Raw genomic sequence first — 19894 nt, 5'->3', positions numbered from 1 at the left:
ATTTCAAGTATGAGTTTTAAAACTTCTACTTCAATTATTTTATATATATTATCCTTTATGGGAATATTATTTAAATAATAATATTTAGTTATTTTCTAACATATCGGGAATGATTTATTTTATTAAATCATTATTACTCTAAACATTCTTTAAAATATTTTCGAGTCTTCAAAAAGATTTTAAAAGTTAGAGTGGATCCCAAAACTCATTTTTAGATTTAAGATCTTCCTTTTGAAGGGGATTTAAATACTCACTCAAAACCAGAGGGATCCGACTCTGTGGTGTATTTTATATTCACAACGAGGTTGTTGTTTTGAGAAAACATTTTGATTACTTGCCCAACGTTCGGGAAGTAAGTCCATCTATTTGAGTCGGTATAAGCAACATGGGCCCAGTGGGCGTCCATTAAAGTGTAAGTGGCTCAGTGGGAGTCCATCAATGCGTAAGTGGCTGAGTGGCAATCTAGCATAGGTCCTAATGCGGCCAGGGTGATGACCAGTGGGGAATTCGTCCATCTACTAGTAGAAAATGTTACTTATTGGTATATTTTCCTGATCAGCAAGATATCAGGTTTATGCCAAAATTCTCTTCTTTCCAAATTTATTGGATATGACAACTCTGTTTATACTTGTCATGACAGAGGTTTTCAGGGAATTTATGAGAGATATATATATGTGTATATATATATCGGGACTTAATGAAGTATCTCGTAACTTCATTTCTTTTGAATGATATTTCAAAGATTGAATTTATTCAAGTCTTATCTTGTAGTCTCATCTATGTGATGAACTTTTGAAACTGATTATACCTTGAACGGTGGTAGTTCAAGTCGTATTCGGGAAAAGATATAAGTATATTGGGATATCTAGTAACTTCATCTTTTCAACTTATATCTAGTAAATGATTATCTTATGCATGACAAAGATTTTCAGAAAAATGTTGAGACAATGTTAGATATATGAGATCACCTTGCAACGATAATTTTATACAGTTATAAACCAGAACTCTGTGTATATTATGCATGGAAGAGGACTTCCAAGATTTTGAAAATTATATATACATGTATACTGAATATTTTATGACTTGGTCGCGTTAAGATATCAAACTTGGTTCATATCTGCTTGACCAAGACTTTCATGAGTATTATTATGGGAATGCTTATATATTGTTAATCATTATACATATTATTTTGATGGGCTTGTTGCTCACCCTTACTTTCTTCTTTCATCACACAATAACAGATAGACAAAATGAACAGGACTAAGCTCCCAATTCACAAGCGGATAGGAAACGTTCCGCAATTTTCCAGTGGGCGTGGATGATACTGTAGCTGAGGTAGGAGCTACCAATAGACTAGGTTTTCAACTATTGATGTACCAGACTGATGTATATTTATGAACTGTAATAATGGCAAGGAAAATATAAATTTATTCAGAAACCCTTTTAAGGTGTAATGGTTTATAATTGTGGAATAAAATGACTTGTGTTATTTTTGGTATTCATCTCTGAGACTATAACTTGTTGTGTGTGTGTGTGTAATGTGGGGTCACCGTACGCAGTAGTTGGTTGTTTATTAAGATTGAGTGTTATTGAGGGAAATGGAACTCGTGACGACCCCGATCCCTGACCCCGGATTTGGGGGTGTTACAGGCTGCTTCTGCGGTTGTTGATGATCTGTTAGGTTCTATTACGGGGGTTTTCAACTTGTTCCTTAGTGGAAAGTGCCCCGCCCAGCTGGGGGAGTTTATTGCTAGTGCTTCATTGACTCCTTTGGTTAAGCCAGGAGGTGGTATTTTCCCTATTGATGTTGGTACGGTGTGGAGAAGGCTGGTATCTAAGGCTGCATCTTCTTCTGTTGGCAGTTCTATGGCATCTTATTTACGGGATTTTCAGTTTGGTGTTGGTATTCCTGGTGGTTGTGAGGCTGTTGTGCATTCTGTCAACAGGCTCTTAGAGGCTAGGGGGATGAGGTGGGGATGTCTATGCTCCTGGTGGATTTCAAGAATGCTTTCAACCTTATTGACAGGGGTATCCTTCTCCAGGAGGCCCGGGTGCGGTGTCCTTCTATCTCTCCTTGGGTTAAATTCTGTTATTCTCGCCCGGCCCGACTCTACTATGGCGACTCTGTTTTATGGTCTTGTCAAGGGGTTCAACAAGGGGATCCTTTGGGTCCTTTGTTGTTTGCTTTGGCGCTTCACCCTTTGGCTCAGGCCATTGCGCAGTCTTGTGAGCTTTCTCTTTAAGCTTGGTATCTGGATGATGGAACTATTGTTGGGGATACCCTTATGGTGGCCAAGGCGCTTGACATTATCCGGGCTGATGGGCCGGTTCATGGTTTGTTTCTGAATATTGATAAGACTGAACTCTTTTGGCCGGTGGAGGATCCTCGAGGACGGGTGGATGGCATTTTTCCCACTAATATTTCCCGGTCGCTTAAGAGTGTCAAACTTCTTGGGAGTTCAGCCAGTGTCGATGCAGGTTTTTGTCATAATTTGGCTTCTGAAAGGGTCTCCAAGATTATTACTCTAATGGAGGCTATTCACAAGCTTGAGGACCCCCAGTGTGTGCTTCTTCTTCTTCGCAATTGCGCAGGGGTTGTTAAATTATATTACACATTGCGGACTTGCCCACCTCCGTTCTTTGGGGAGGCCCAGACGCAGTTTGATCAGGCTTTGCGTATTTCCCTAGAGAGGATTGTTACTGGCTCTAGCCCTGGTTTTGGGGATTGGCAGTGGAGGTTAACCACGCTCCCAATCAAGTTGGGCGGTCTTGGCATCTTATGTGTGGGGGATATTATTCGTTATGCCTTTCTCGCTTCTCGCCTTTAGACTAGTGCATTGCAGACTTGGATTTTGTCGAGTTCAGGTATCACATCGTGTGGTTCTTCTTTTCAGTGTGCTCTTGATGATTTCTCGGCCCTTTGTGGTGCGAATGCTCTCTCTGGCACCACTAGCTCTCCTGCCCCCAAATTGATGAAGTCTTTGGCAAAGAGCTATTTTGATGTCATTGAGACCAGTCTTGCTTCTCATTATGTGCCGAGTCCCCGTCAGATCTCTATTCTGAGCTGCATTCGCGCTCCTCATGCTCAGAATTTCTTGTTTACCATCCCTATTGATGGGTTGGGGCATAGGATGAACCAACGCCAATTTCGGGCGGTATTGTGCTACCACTTTGCAATTCCTTTATTTACTGAAGGCATCTTGTGTCCGAGTTGTAATGTTCACAGGATGGACCAGTGGGGCGATCGCGCAGTTCACTGTTCAAGTGATGTAGGTGTGAAATTCAGGCATAATTTGGTGCGCGACATTCTGGTGGATATCTGCTCCAAGATTAGCGTTACTGTGCGTAAGGAGGCTCCTTTGGAATTTCTTTCGGATGCTGGGTAAGAACTCAGACCTGCAGATCTATTGTTATTCAATTGGTCCCAAGGTAAAGATGCATGTCTGGATGTGACTGGTATTTCTCCTTTTACTGGTGGGGGAGTGAGTTCATGGGCTCCTGGGGTGGTGCTGCTAAATGCGGTGGAAAAGAAAAAAAAGGAAGTATTTTAGGATTTGCGCTGACCATGGTTATTCGTTCATCCCCTTTGCCTTCTCTACTTTTGGGGAACTAGACACGGAAGTGTTGGATGTTCTCTCGCGTCTAAAGACTCTTTCCATAGGTTAAGCTTTTGTATTCAGAAAGGGTTGGGAGCGCAACTTGTGTCTCGACTCCCTTCTATTTTTTTGAGTTAAATTAAAAAAAAAACATAATATTACAATATACATAACAATCTTGCCAAGATTATTTTCATTAATATTTGTGGCATTCTGGGAGTGAAATTGAATTATATGTACAAAAATGCCTATTTATATATTAAAATACCTGATATTACCGTTTTCATTTTAAATTACTAAACATTATAAATATATTAAGTTATAATATATGTTTGTATTGTGAAATAACTTTGTCAATGACTGATGATAAGAAAAATGATTTCTTCATTTTTATCAACTTGTTTCAATTGAACAATAAACAAATGCCCTATTTCCCGTCTCAGAAACTCTTATATAATCTTTGCAGCCGTGTCTCTATTCAAGTGTAAAGATTCACATGTCATAGTAAAATGCATTAAATGTTGAAAACAAATTTCTGTTTTCATTTCAATTTTATTTATCGTGCATTTCTAAATATTGATACCATGATTTAAAGTTTCGCGGGAAACTCTGGATTAGATCTCCAATTCTGGCACACATTTCGACAAGATGATCACAAGGTTCTATTGTAATTTTTAGTTTTAATTTACTTGTTAATAAAATTTAATATGAGAAATTGATAATGCATGTAATGTATACTGATTGGGTTTCTTACAAACAAGATGATGATGCATTGATCTTTCCAAAACTAGCACGTCTTGCCGCAGCTTGTTGGTAGCTCGACTTGTATCCTGGGGTAATCATCTAAATTTATTGAATATTTAAATCTATGTATAAAAATGGCGTTACCTGCAAAATATTCAGAGGCTTATTATTTGTTGTAAATTTTTCTATTATCCTTATTTAATCAATTCTTCAGGAGGTGATTTGCAAGTACATCAATTTGAATTCCTAATTCTGCATCACTTTATATTTACCAGTGTTCTTAAATGCATAATTCTTGAAGATCCAGATCAAAGAAAACACCTGAAAAAAGGCCCTCGAAAAAACCCAATTTCGTGTAAACATAAGGTTGGTACCAACACTTGTACCATTCATCATTTTGGGGTTTGCATATGACGTGATATCCAGAAATGCCGGAGGGAAAAATGAGTTTCTAATGCCAAATAGAGCTCCTTCAGAGTGTTCAGATGATGAAAGTTCTGTGGGAAAACATAGGGAGGAAGGATTGGAATGCCAAATTTGTTGGGAATCCTTCAACATTGTAGAGAATGTACCTCATGTTTTATGGTGTGGTCACACCATATGCAAGAACTGCATCTTGGCCTTAAAATGGGCTATAGTCAAGCTTCCCCCACTGCCAGTTGAGCTTCCGTTTTTCATTTCTTGCCCATGGATTTCCTCGCTGGATGGTTGAATGGTGGCAGGGTGAAATCCCAGCTTTCCTTTTGCAGTGATCAATTCAACAGGTTTTTGCTTCAGCCAAGAGTTTGGCTGTATATCAGGTTAACAATGTGAAATTCGCATGTGCCTCAGCAGCTACTTTTCCTTATTCTAAAAATAAGTACAATTGTAATGAAAATCACACAAAGGGTATCCATCTCAGTACTCAAAGATTTCACTTATCCCTTTTCAACTCCTTAGTTTTCATTTCTCACTTGACGGCCAAATTCCCACCTGTTTTCATATTTCTTCTATCTGTTCTATGTCATACCTCCCATATTGGTTTTCTACATTCTAATCACTGTTTTGTTTGTTGTCCCAGCATTGCTTGTATTTTACTTTGCATTCCCTTTCCTTCGGTGGTTGGGTAGGGAAATCATCAATTGATGAGTCAGTTTTCATGTCATAATTCACAATCTTACACTCTCTCTTGGCATACCTGAAATATTATTTCTGGTCTCTGGACTATTTGTCCTCTTTCTCTAACCTACATATGAAATTATCTGCACCTGGATTCCATGTTATGTTAAATCCTGATAGTTAGAGAGTGTTTCATAATTTAGCTCAATTTTTACAATTGATGCCCCCAAGTGGATGGAGTATTACTTTCATGATGTGATGAAATTCAAGGACGGATAATTTGTACTGCGATTGTCACTAGGTACGTTTCTTGTGATTTCACCTAGAGGTGATTAATTCTGATGATCTACATTAATATTTTGCATATAGAATAGAAGCCTTGATTATAAGCATTCATGCATTTTGAGGAGTCTGTTTCTTCTGAACACTACTTTCTATGTCTGCTAACTGGAGGAATCCAAAGCCACGTTTGCCATTACAGATTATAATCCGAGGACTATCTACTTTTCGCTCTCCTTGCTGCTTTCACAATAATAGATTCATTTAACTAACCTATTTGATTCATTGCTAAAGCAGCATTATTACGATATATTTTATGGAGTGAAGCATGTTAACAAACACAGTTCTAATAATGGTTATCAGTCATCCACATTCAATAGTTTTTTCTTGCCATTCTTGTATTTTAGGACTAATGTAGATTCAAATATTCTACTTCAAATCCAGAGGAGAATTTGTCCACAATATGCCTAGAAATATACTGTATTATTTTTTACGGTTGTGTGTTTAATCAGGGAAGCGCAGTTACAGGACCTCGCATTGAAAGTGGGATTTTCTACCCAAATATTTTGAGGTTGGTGGAGAACGGTTAACACTACTGATATATATCTCATGTTGGGGTGACAGTCAATTCTAGTCAACATGAATGACAGTCTGGCGCATTGGAATGGCAGGCTTGCGGTCTAATTAACATTTCTGTTAGATCTTATATACTCAGTGTGCTCATTTAGTGTAACGAACTAAGTCATTTTATTTTCATTTCATCTGTCTCTGTATCTCTCAATGTGAGAGCTCTCTGTTCTCTTATCTCTTTGGTTTAGATCTCAATGTAAAGTTTCTTTTGTTCTTGAGTATTATAAGAGAGTGAATGATCATTAGCATCTTTGATTTTATCTTTGATTTTTGAATCTCCGTGTTGAATTCTAAATTGTGACATGGTATATCTTCATCGCAATCTAACGAATTGATTCGTACTAATTTTTACTTGATCTAAGTGTTTCTCGTCATTAATTGTTCATCATTGTTCTCATCGTCTTCATCACTGATTCTTGTGAAATATTTCAATTGCTCAGATCTACTGTGTGTGTACGTGCCTCTTTGGTGGTGATTTCAATGCTTAATGCCTAGACAGTCATATTTCGATACAGTCTCTTATCCATCAAGTAGATCTATGGCAGATCAAACTACAAACACATCATCTACAAGTGAAACAACAACGATTGATGCATTTCATCCTTATTTTCTGCAAAGTTCTGATAATCCAGTCATTGCACTTGTTACTCAAACCCTAACTACTCAAAACTATCAACAGTGGAGTAGATCTATCAAATTAACACTATCCGCTAAGAACAAAGTCGGTATGATTGATGGTACACTCTCTCAACCACTTACTATCTCACCTCTTTATCCTTTTTGGCATAAATGCAATGACATGGTGTTGTCCTGACATCTCAATTCTATGTCCAGTTAAATTAGGGATAATGTTATTTACTTTAGCACTGCTAGATAAATCTGGGAGGATTTAACTGTTCCACGAATATTTCAACTAAAAAAAGAGCTTACAGCTCTTCATCAAGGATCTATGTCAATCACTGCCTATTTCACTAAAATGCGAACACTAACTGATGAATTGAATGCTTTGGCTACTATTCCAAAGTGTGTGTGTACAGAATACCTGTACATGTGGAGTCGGTGCTAAACTTGCTGCGTATGAACATATTAACAGCATAAGTCAGTTCTTAATGGGACTTAATGAAGTCTATACTTGAATTAGGGGACAAATGCTCATATTGAAGCCTTTGCCAACTCTAAGTCTGGCATACTCTTTTTACTGCAAGAGGAAAATTAACGTAGTACTCCAGTCCACAGTGTGTCAGAAAATGTGGCTATGAATGTCAAATTTTCTGGAAATAAGCCAAAGCAGACTCCTTATAATAAGAAGAATGATTTGGCTGAGGTATGTGAGTATTGTCACAACTATGGGCACAGTCAAGAGAAGTGCTTCTTTCTCCATGGATATCCAGATTGTCATCGACTTCATGGAAAACCCAAATTAAAAATGAGAACCAGTGTCCCTGGTGTAGTCAAGAAGGTTGCACAAGTGTCATCTAATGTTTCTGATAGATCTCCTGCTGATAACTGATGTGTTTATTTTTTTTCTAACTAACCGCAAGCGTCGGTGTCTATTGCTAGTACAAAGTGGCAAAAGCGGGTCGTATCCACAAGGAGACAGGTTTTATCAATTTCGACTCAATTACTATAGATTGTTTTAAGAGCAAAATGATTGTATGAATAATATCTTACTAACTAAGAACTAAAACTAAATTAACACTAAATTATTAGATTCCAAACAAGGAATAAGAAACCTAGGGCAATTAGGTCCACCATGCTCACACAATAATCGGCTTCTAAACTAAAGCCACTAAAGTGGTCACACAACTAAAGTTTGTTAATCTCTCTCGAGTATTAACACTCTCAAAATATGCTTACACATTAACAACTTTTGGTAATTCAATTATTCAGGCAATTAAAGCAATATTAATCTCTCCCGAGCATTAACGCTCTCAAAAATCCAATGATACTCCCGCTCTCAAATTCAATTTTACTAATCGTATGTGTGTCTCTAGTGAGTAAAATCTCCCGATCTATTACTCCTATTGCATTAAATTAATTCATGATATCGGCCGATTACACAAATTAATAATAAAACATAATCAAATTGAAATAACCATAATAATTGAACTACTGTGAAGATCATGCCAAGATTATAGTGCAAACATGGCTTCCCCTTAATGCCCTATAAATGACTACTCGCTAATAATTACACAAGTAAAACAACTAAAACAATAAAGAAGCATAATTGAACTAATAAGAACACGTAAGAAAATCATATAAGAAAACCTGTCATATTCAATTTTGTCACGAGACCAAAATTCATGGTTTTCTTCTCTATATATAAAACCCTAACTATTTCTACTCTAAAAATAATACGTATCTACTAATATGTCTAAAGTAATCATAAAATCTGATATCTCTTCTAATAATAAAATTATTTTATTATTCTAATCAAATTACAAATTAGACTTCTAAACCGAATAGGATTCTCCAATAAAAATTTGTAGTTGCCTGTTCACTGTAGTTTATGGGCTGCTCTAGCAGGATTCTCCTAACTTGACCATCTCTGAATTAAAGAGAATTCCGTGGGTTTCGCGTGGACTGTAAGATCGTCAGAAACAGGCTTCTAGAACTCAAGATACAGTCCAAACAGTTTTGGCAGCCCGTGTAGTCCAATATTACGAATTTTCTTCTATTTCCACACCAAAATAGGACATTTTGCTCCAAACCCTTCCAAGTCTAGAAATTTCTTGTAACCTATAATAAAAAAATCAAAACTTATTAAAAAAACCAAATCAATGCAAAACAGAATAAATATGAGAATAAAATCATATAAAATATATATATATAAATATACTCTATCAAACATCCTCATACTAAGCATTTGCACGTCCTCGGGCAAATAAGTGAAATAAAAAATAATTCTTAACTAGCTAATCATCACTTTCGTGGATGATACGATTGCATTGAGCATATGTGTTAGATATATTTGAGATGTCATGTCTAATATGCTTCATGTTTAGTTTTCAGATCTTAACAAATAGGACATATCAGGACTTACTGGAAGTCAGAACTTAATATCAGAACTTAAGGTCATATCAGAAATTAAGTGCGGGAAGACTTTCATATAAGGAAGGAAGCTGATTGACAGTAGAAGATCGAGACTAAAACAGAAGAAGATATGCATGGAAAGAGTTAGAAGACTAAAAAACTTGTAGAAGATATCTGATTGGTATATTTTAGGAGACAAAATTATATTCCATATCAATTAGAAGTTATCTTATAACTGTGTACTATATAAACACAGACTTAGGGTTTACACTATATGTGTTATCATTATCGAGAAGATTATACATTGTAACCTAGCAGCTCTTCGTGATATTTGTTCATCACTGAGAGAGAACAACAGTTCTTATTGTAAAAGAGTTTATTCAATATACTTGATCTTTGTTACATACTTGTGTTAAATCGATTTGATTGTATTAACACTGTATTCAACCCCCTTCTACAGTGTTGTATGACCTAACAATTGGTATCAGAGCTTATCTGTTAACACACATATAGTAAAGATTCAAACAATCATGTCTGAAGAAGCACAAACTCCAACCAAGCCCACCAAAGCTGAAGAAACTCAAAAGACTCAAACTCATAGTCGATATGAGACTATTAAGGTTCCCATATTGACACAATCTGAGTATCCCATATGGAAAGTGAAGATGGCTATGTTTCTGGAAGTTACAGATCCAGGATACCTTGACAGAATTAATGAAGGACCACATAAGCCTACCAAGCTCTCTGTTGTAGTTGCTGATCAACCAGCAAAGACCATACCAAAGGAGAAAGGTGAGTACACAACTGAAGACATCTCATCTATTGCCAAGGATGTAAGGGTAAGGCATTTGGTGCATAGTGCCATTGATAATGTCATGTCAAACATGAAAATTAATTGCAAAATTGTAAAGGAGATATGGGATGCTTTGGAGATAAGATGCTAGAGAACTGATGCAATCAAGAAGAATAAGAGGACTGTACTCACTCAAGAGTATGAGCACTTTGACTCAAAAGCTGATGAGTCTTTAACTGAATTACATGACAGGTTTGTCAAACTCTTGAATGATCTGTCACTGGTGGACAAGGAATATGATCTTGAAGATTCAAATCTTAAATTCATTCTAGCTCTTCCTGAAAATTGAGATTTGAAGTTTACTACCATAAGAGACAACTATGACCTTACTGAAATTACTCTTGATGAAATTTATGGTATGCTCAAGACTTATGAACTTGAGATGGATCAAAGGAGCTAGAGGCATGGAAGAAAGTCAAGGACAGTTGCTCTTAAGGCTGAGGAGGAATCTCCTAAAATGGCTGCCTCAAAAAGGGGCAAAGGAAAGGCTCTCATCATAAAGTCTGATTCAGAGTCATCATATTCTAATGATGATGATTCAGAAACTGAAAGTTTACCTGAAATAGATGTTGATAAAGAGATGATGAAATTGTGTGCTCTTATGGTAAAGGGTATCACAAAGATAGCCTACAGGAAATTCAGAAAAGGCAAGAAGTTTTCCACGAAAAGTGGAAGTTCTAATAAGAAAGGGTTTAGAAAGTCTGAAGGCAAGGGAGGAAAGTCTGACAGAGGAGACAACTCAAATGTCAAATGCTACAACTGTGGTGAACGAGACCACATATCTCCTGACTGCAAGAAAGGAAAAAGTGACAAAGGCAAGGCACTTCTCACAAAGAAAAACTGGACAGACACTTCAGATTCTGAATATGAGGTGAACTATGCCCTCATGGCAAATGCTGATAGCAGTCCTGAAACTGCTAAATTGAAGGTACCTCAAACAACTTATGTCTTCCATACTGATGATATTACTGAGTTGAGATTATATCTTAAAACCATGTTCATTAGTTATAGAGATCAGACTTTAACATGTGAAAGATTAACATCTGAAAATCTTGCTTATAAAAAGAGAAATGATTATTTAGAAAAGGAGTTAGTTTTTCTTCATCAAACTAAGAAAGAAAAAAATGATGCTTTATATGTTAGCGATGAAGTGTTAAAATTGAATGAATCTCTAAAAGCTGACTTAGAAAAGGAAAGCGAGATTATCAGAACTTGGACTAACTCTGGCAGAACAACTCAGAATTTATTAAGTAGTGGAAATGGGAAAGAGGGCTTAGGTTATGGAGATGATAAAAGTGAAAAAAGGAACTGAACAAATTGAGCCAATTGTTGTTAAACAGACTGCTAAGCCAAAGGTAAATCCTGTTAAGTTTGTAGCAAAAACTGTAAAGTCTAATTCTGAAAAGATGAAAGAGTCTGTGACAGAAGTCAAAGATAAGTCAACTTCTGACAACATAGGCTTAATGACAAAGAAGCAGCTTAAGCATAAGCTGAAAGAGATTAGGAATGTCAACAAGGTAAAGGAAGCTAGGAAAAATAGGTATGGAAAGGAAGGTGTGAATAAAAGCAATAATTATATGTCTATTCCTAATGCTCCTAGAAAAAAATGCTATAACTGTGGAAACTCTAACCATCTTGCTTCTTTTTGCAGGAAAAATAAAGATATAAACTCTTTACCTCCTAATTCAGGAGTTAAGAGTTAGTCTGTTAGGTTTAAACCACAAAATCTTTGTTTTCATTGTGGTAGTTTATGGCATTCCATTTATATTTGTAAGGAATATCATACTTTGTACTATGATTATTATCAAATAAAACCTTCTTTGAAGAAAGTTACTTTAATTCCTTCTAGTGTAAAGTCTGACGCAAAGCCTGATATAAACTCTGATAAATAGAATGTTAGCTTAAACTCTGAAATTAAATCCGCTGCAAATGCTAACAAACTTAAAAAGGCCAAAGGATCTAAGAAAGTCTGGGTCCTTAAAACTAATCATTAGTGGTCTTTGTGATTGCAGGGCAATAGGAAAAAATATCCTAGTTCTTGACAGTGGATGTTCAAGACATATGACTGTAAATAAAGCCCTGCTATCAGACTTTGTGGAGAAAGCTGGCCCAGGAGTTTCTTATGGAGATGGCAACATGAGAAAAACTTTGGGATATGGAAATATCAATCTTGGGAATGTCATCATTGAAACAGTAGCTCTTGTCCCAGGACTTAAACACAGTCTGCTAAGTGTGAGTCAAATCTGTGACAGAGGTTATCATGTGGATTTCTTTGAAGAACACTGTGAAGTTGTAAGCAATTCTACAGGCAAAGTGGTTCTGAAAGGTGTTAAGAATATATGTATTAGTTTGATGATAAGTTAAACAAAACACTTAAGTAGAAATCTAGTATTTGTAGCCTCAACGGATAAGACCATCTTGGCTATCCGTTGATGGAGTAGCTTTACTTAGAAATAAGTTTAGTATTGTAGCATATTTCAGTCTCTGTATTTAAGTTATAATTCTTAGAAGTTGTGGGAAATTATAAGTCATGTTGACTACTAGTGGATATGCAAATAGGAGGGCTAATTGTAAATATTTCATGCCTTGTAATTTTATGTAAATGAAGTAGTATCAACTGATAGATTGAAGGCCTTCAACGGATGAGAAACAAAGCTTCAACGGATGTCTCTAAAGCTTCAACGGATGAGTGCATCAACGGATAAAGCTTCAACTATTAAAGCATCAACGGATTTCACTAAAGCATTAACGGATAAAGCCATCAACGGATGAAAGCTTCAACAGATGCTTAGCAGTTGATAGTGACAATTCATAAGCTGACAGAGGCACATGGGTTGACAGAGACAATTGGAATGTGGTAGCCTCTTGGAGGAATCAAGAAAAAGCAGCATTTCCATTCTGGTGCAAACAAGGAAGTATTCAAAGATTCATAGATTATCTTAGATTGCATTAGATAGAGAAATGAAGAAGAAATATGTGAAGAACTATTTTTATAATTATATTTTATCTTTGTCTTCACTTGTAAACTTGGTAATATATAAACCAAGTTGCAGCTAGTAATTAGATGTGAATTTTCCAGAGCTATTTAGAAAAACATAGAGAGAAAATCATCTAGTTTGTACTAGGAAGCAGCTGTGATCAATTCTTTGTATCATAGATTTTCTGAAATACACATCTCTGGTGGAAAAACAAATCCACCAGAAAAGTTTTTAAAGCCTTTTGTGTTCTTTACATTTGTGTTTTGAATATACATCTGTCTGCACCTGCTGAAAGCAATTCACACACATCTGTTCATCATACACTTAGCTTTTGAAACTGCTCAAAACTTGAAAAAAATTTGAGATTTACATTCAACCCCCCTTCTGTAAATCTCATTGTTAGTTCCTTGGGAATAACAATTGGTATCAGAGCCAGGTTCTTGACATACAAAGAGTTTAAAGATCTATTCTACTAACATCATGAGTAAGAAGGATATTGGAGTGAAGATTCCAATCCTGGAAAGAGATAATTATCATCACTGGAAAGTGAAGATGCATCTACATCTTCTCTCTCAAGATGAAAGCTACATCAACTGCATTGAGAATGGTCCTCACATCCCTCACAAAGTGGCCACAGCTGCCACTGCCACAGTTGCTGTTGGACAGTCTATTCCCAAGCCAAAAGCAAAATAGACTGATGAAGATATTGAAGAGGTTCACAAGGACAAGAAGGCCATGAACATTCTGTTTAATGGCCTAGACAAAGATATGTTTGATAATGTCATTAACAGCCAAACTGCTAAGGAAATTTGGGATACTGTACAACTTATCTGTGAAGGTACTGAACAAGTTAGAGAAAATAAAATGCAGCTTCTCATTTAACAATATGAATATTTTCATTCTGAAGAAGGAGAATCATTGAATGATACCTTCAATAGATTTTAGAAACTGTTGAATGGATTGAAGTTGTATGGCAGAGTGTACCAAGTCACGGATTCCAACCTAAAATTTCTGAGGTCTCTACCAAAGGAATGGAAGCCTATGACTGTTTCACTAAGGAACTCTCAAGATTATAAGGACTTCACACTTGAAAGATTATATAGAATTTTGAAGACCTATGAACTTGAGATGGAGCAAGATGAGCTGTTGGAGAAGGGAAAGAGAAAAGGTGGATCAGTTGCACTTGTAGCTGAAAATGAGAGAACTGAAGCCATGAATGAAGAAAAGACAATTCCAAGTCTCAAAATTGGTACAAGCAAATCAGAATCAAGTAAGGGAAAGGAGCAAGCAGCTGAGGTTGAAGATAATTCCAGTCAAGATGACTCTGATGATGTTGATGAACATCTGGCTTTTCAGTCCAGAAGGTTTGTAAAGATGAAATTCAAGAAAAACACTAGAGCCACTAAGCCAAACAAGAACATGGTGGACAAATCTAAGTTCAAGTGTTATAATTGTGGCACACGTGGACATTTTGTAAGTGAGTGCAGAAAGCCAACTTCTGAAAAGAAGAAATTTGAGCAAGTGGATTACAAAAAGAAATATTTCGAATTGCTCAAACAAAATGAAAGGGCTTTTCTGACTTAGGAAAATGACTGGGCAGCTGATGGAGCCAATGAAGATGATGATATGGAGTATGTCAACTTAGCCCTGATGGCTAATTCTGATGAAAATGAAACTAGTTCATCAAGCAACCAGGTAATCACTACTGAACTCTCTCAGCTTTCTAAAAATGAATGCAATGAAGCTATAAATGATATGTCCAATGAATTATATCATTTACGTGTTTCCCTTAAATCACTGGCTAAAGAGAACACAAGAATTAAAGAGAATAATTTGTTTTTAAGTGATAGGAATGTTGTGTTAGAGGGTAAGGTAATTGAGCTTGAAAAGATTAAAATCAAATGCTTATCTGTTGAGAGTGAACTAGAAGAATCTGTTAAGAAAGTAGAAGTTCTTTCAGACAACTAGAACGTGAGCAAGAGGTAATCAAGGCCTGGAAAATATCTAGGGATGTTAGTGCTCAAATTGTCAAGGTTCAAGGAATTGAATCACTCTGTGAGAATGCCTGGAAGAAAAATAAAAAAGGAAATATAATTAATTGATGGATTGTCAACGGATGTGGAATCAACGGATGATGAAAGTCATCCGTTGAAGGAAGAAAAGGAGCATCCGTTGAAGGTTCATCAATTGAAACAGGCAAATAATTCTAAAAGGAATAATTTGAAAAATCTCAGTAAGAAGTTTGGTTCAACTTCCAACAACTTTGTCAAAGAAGAAGCTAGCACATCCAAAGATGCCAGTAAGGTGAATATAGGACACATGACTTTAGATCAGTTGAAAAATAGGCTTAAGTTGGTTGAGGATAAAAAAGAAACTAAAAGAAAATCTGATAGAAATGGGAAGGTAGGGATTAACAAACACAACAATTACACACCTGATAAGTATGCTCCTAGAAAAAGTTGTGTGCATTGTAGTAGTGTTAATCATCTATCTACTAACTACAAATCTGTTAAGAATGCTCCCATGCCTTTAATCCCTCCATGCCTAATATGTCTATGTCACCACTACATGTTATGCCTGTTATGTCTCAACAGAATCCTCATGCACATTTTGCAAACATGCCATATGTTAATAATCCTTATTTTGCTGTATTTAGTATGCCTCAAATGCCATACAACATGCCTATGTGGAATAATATGTTTGCACAATCTATGCCTTATCAAATTCAATCAAATGTGCTAAATGATTCTATGACTAACCCTACACTTCAACCAACTATATCTGAGATCAAGTTTGACTCAAAGTTACCTAAGTCAAAAGGTGCAGGAAGTATGAAGTCTAGGAAAAATACTAACAAGGCTGGACCCAAGGAAACTTGGGTACCAATCAACTTGATTTGATTTTGTTGTGTGCGGGGAAAAAGAAGGAATCTATGGTACTTGGACAGTGGTTGTTCAAGGCACATGACAGGAGATTTCACCCTGCTCACAGAGTTTAAGGAGAGAGCTAGCCCTAGCATAACCTTTGGAGATGACAGCAAAGGGTTCACAATGGGATATGGCTTGATTTCAAAGGAAAATGTCATCATTGATGAAGTTGCATTAGTTGATGGTCTCAAACACAATCTATTCAGCATCAGTCAACTATGTGACAGAGGGAATACTGTTTCCTTCAATTCTGAAGCCTGCGTTGTCACAAGTAAGAAGGACAACAAAGTGATTCTAACTGGAGTTAGAAAAGGGAATCTGTACTTGGCTGACTTCAACTCTACAGATGCAGAATCAATTACTTGTCTTTTCAGCAAAGCAAGTCAAGATGAAAGTTGGCTATGGCACAAGAAGTTGTCCCATTTAAATTTCAAGACAATGAATGATCTAGTAAAAAAGGACTTAGTTAGAGGAATGCCTCTAGTGGAATTCTCAAGGGATGGACTGTGTGATGCTTGTCAGAAAGGAAAGCAAAAGAGAGCATCATTCAGTAAGAAGCTTGAATCAACAATTGATGAACCATTACAACTGCTACACATGGATCTTTTTGGACCAGTCAATGTATTATCAGTTTCAAGGAAAAGATATTGCCTGGTGATTGTAGATGATTTCTCAAAGTTTTCATGGACCTATTTTCTTGGATCAAAGGATGAAGCTAGTGAAATTATTATCAATCATATCAAGCAAGTCAACAACCATCCAGATTTCAAAGTAAGGAATATCAGGAGTGACAATGGAACTGAGTTTAGGAATACTACCATGAGGTTGTTCTATGAAGAAAATGGGATCATGCATGAGTTCTCAGCTCCAAGGACTCCACAACAGAATGGTGTGGTGGAAAGGAAGAACAGATCACTAATTGAAGTTGCAAGAACAATGCTTGAAGAGTCAAAACTCCCAACATATTTTTGGGCTGAGGCTGTTAACTGTGCATGTTACACTCAGAATATTTCTCTAATCAATCAGGCAAAAGGCATGACTCTCTATCAATTGTTCAAGAGAAGAAAACCAACCTTAAACTTCCTTCATGTCTTTGGTTGCAAATGCTACATTTTAAGGAATCAACCTGATCACAAAGGAAAGTTTGATGCAAAGGCTGATGAAGGGATTTTTGTTGGTTATTCTGCTGGAAAATCATATAGGGTCTACAATCTAAGAACCAACATTGTTATGGAATCTGTGCATGTTGTGTTTGATGATAAAAAGATTGATGGACTAACAGATGAGGGACATCACGAAGGACTCAAATTTGACAACATTGAGATATATTGTGATGATAGTGAAGATGAGAATGATGAAGAAGACACTTCAAAAAGGATTCAAAATCTGCCTTTGGATAATGCACAAAATGCTGCATCAGTTGAAAGTCATAATTCAGCATCCGTTGACAGAAGTAATGCAGCATCCATTGAAAGACAAAGTGCATCATCCGTTGAAGTACATAATGGAGCATCCGTTGATCATAGTCTATCAACGGATTATCAATTTACATCATCAGTTGATAGAACTCCCAGTTCCTTGCAAAGGACCAATAACTCAGGGGGAGTTTCAACCAATCAACATTCTATCTCACATCATGACAATACTGAGGCAACCTCATCTAGAGCTAATCTACCACCTCAAAGGAAATGGACCAAGAATCATCCTTTTGAACTAATCATTGGTGATGCAACATCTAAGGTACAAACTAGAAGGGCTACTCAAGATGAATGTCTATACAGTAGTTTTCTATCACAGGAGGAACCTAAGAGAGTGGAAAAAGCTCTATTGGATCCAGATTAGATTTTAGCAATGTAAGAGGAGCTAAACCAATTTGAGAGGAACAAAGTATGGAAGCTGGTACCCGAGCCAAAGAACAAAAGTTCTATTGACACAAAATGGGTATTCAGAAACAAGATGGATGAAAATGGCATTATCATAAGGAATAAAGCTAGATTGGTTGCCAAGGGCTACTCTCAACAAGAGGGAATAGATTTTGATGAGACATTTGCTCCTGTTGCAAGACTTGAAGCCATCAGAATTTTTCTAGCCTATGCAGCCCATGCCAATTTCAAAGTCTATCAAATGGATGTCAAGAGTGCATTTCTGAATGGAGAATTAGAAGAAGAAGTTTATGTGAGCCAACCTCCAGGGTTTGAAGATCCAAATTTTCCAGACCATGTGTATTATCTGTTGAAAGCACTCTATGGACTAAAGCAAGCACCTAGAGCCTGGTATGAGACTTTGTCAAAATTTCTCCTAGATAATTACTTCACAAGAGGTACTGTTGACAAAACTCTTTTCTTTAGAAATGTTAATGGCTCTACAATACTTGTTCAAATTTATGAAGATGATATTATATTTGGCTCTACAGATGATAAACTTTGTAAAAAGTTTGCTAAGTTAATACAAAGTAAATATGAAATGAGCATGATGGGAGAGCTAACTTATTTTCTTGGTTTATAAGTTAAACAAGTTAGTGGTGGAATTTTCATTAGTCAAACTAAAAATATTTTCTTTTAAAGAAGTTTGACTTAATGGAATGTTCATCTGCAAAAACTCCCACGGCCACTGCCACTAAGCTTGAATTAAACAAGGCTGAAAAGTCTGTGGACATTACAAGCTATAGAGGCATGGTTGGTTCACTTCCATATTTAACTGCCAGTAAACCTGATATAATATTTTCTACATGTCTTTGTGCTAGATTTTAAGCTGATCCTAGAGAATCTCACTTAGTTGCTATTAAAAGAATTTTCAGATATCTCAAAGGGACTCCAAATCTAAGAATTTGGTACCCTAGAGAGTCTGGTTTTGATCTAATTGGCTACTCAGATGCAGATTATGCAGGTTGCAAAATAGACAGGAAAAGTACAACTGGCACCTGTCAATTTTTAGGGAATAAGCTTGTGTCATGGTTCAGTAAGAAGCAAAATTCTATTTCTACATCAACAGCTGAGGCTGAGTACATTGCTGCTGGTAGTTGTTGTGCACATATATTATGGATGAGGAATCAACTATTTGACTATGGGCTAAATGTTAACAAAATTCCAATATTCTTTGACAACACAAGTGCCATTGCCATTACTGAAAATCCAGTGCAGTATTCAAGAACCAAGCACATTGACATTAAGTACCACTTCATAAGGGAACATGTGATGAATGGTACAGTAGAACTTCATTTTTTTCCAAGTGAAAACAAATTGCAGACATATTTACCAAGCCACTTGATGAATCAACATTCACAAGATTAGTAAGTGAGCTAGGTATGCTTAATTATTCCTAAATTCATGTTCTAATTATAATTTATCTTGTAGCCTGAAATGAATTTGTTGCAAGAACAAAGTTGGCTTTAAGTAAAGTTTATTATGTCAATGGATATTCCCTATCCGTTGAAAGCCAAAATTATTCTATCAACGGATGTTCATTATCCGTTGAAAGACAAATATATTTCTGTTAATTTTATCCTTCAACGGATAAAACTGTGTTAATCTTCAACGAATAACTATTTACCTCATCCGTTGAAGTGTCACATCAGTTGTTTTGAGTGAGTCACAGCCGTTGATTCTATTTACTTAACCGTTGATACATACATATATACACAGTTATATGTATTTGTATTAAAGACAGTTTTTAGAATACTTACAGTTTTTCTTTTATTCTCAAATGGCTGTAATTCACTTAAAAATATTGTTTAATCATTCTCTTTATGTTTTAATT

The 19894-nt window shown here is 36.3% G+C and overlaps 1 pseudogene; it reads left to right on the top strand.

The window, feature by feature from the left end:
- Positions 1 to 4052: 4052 nt before the first annotated feature.
- Positions 4053 to 9747, top strand: LOC141685218 (uncharacterized; annotated as a pseudogene).
- The last annotated feature ends 10147 nt before the right edge of the window (positions 9748 to 19894 follow it).

The sequence above is a fragment of the Apium graveolens genome, chromosome 9 (genome assembly GCF_009905375.1).
Source record: "Apium graveolens cultivar Ventura chromosome 9, ASM990537v1, whole genome shotgun sequence".
NCBI lineage: Eukaryota > Viridiplantae > Streptophyta > Magnoliopsida > Apiales > Apiaceae > Apium > Apium graveolens.
This window is presented reverse-complemented; position numbering and strand designations above follow the sequence as displayed.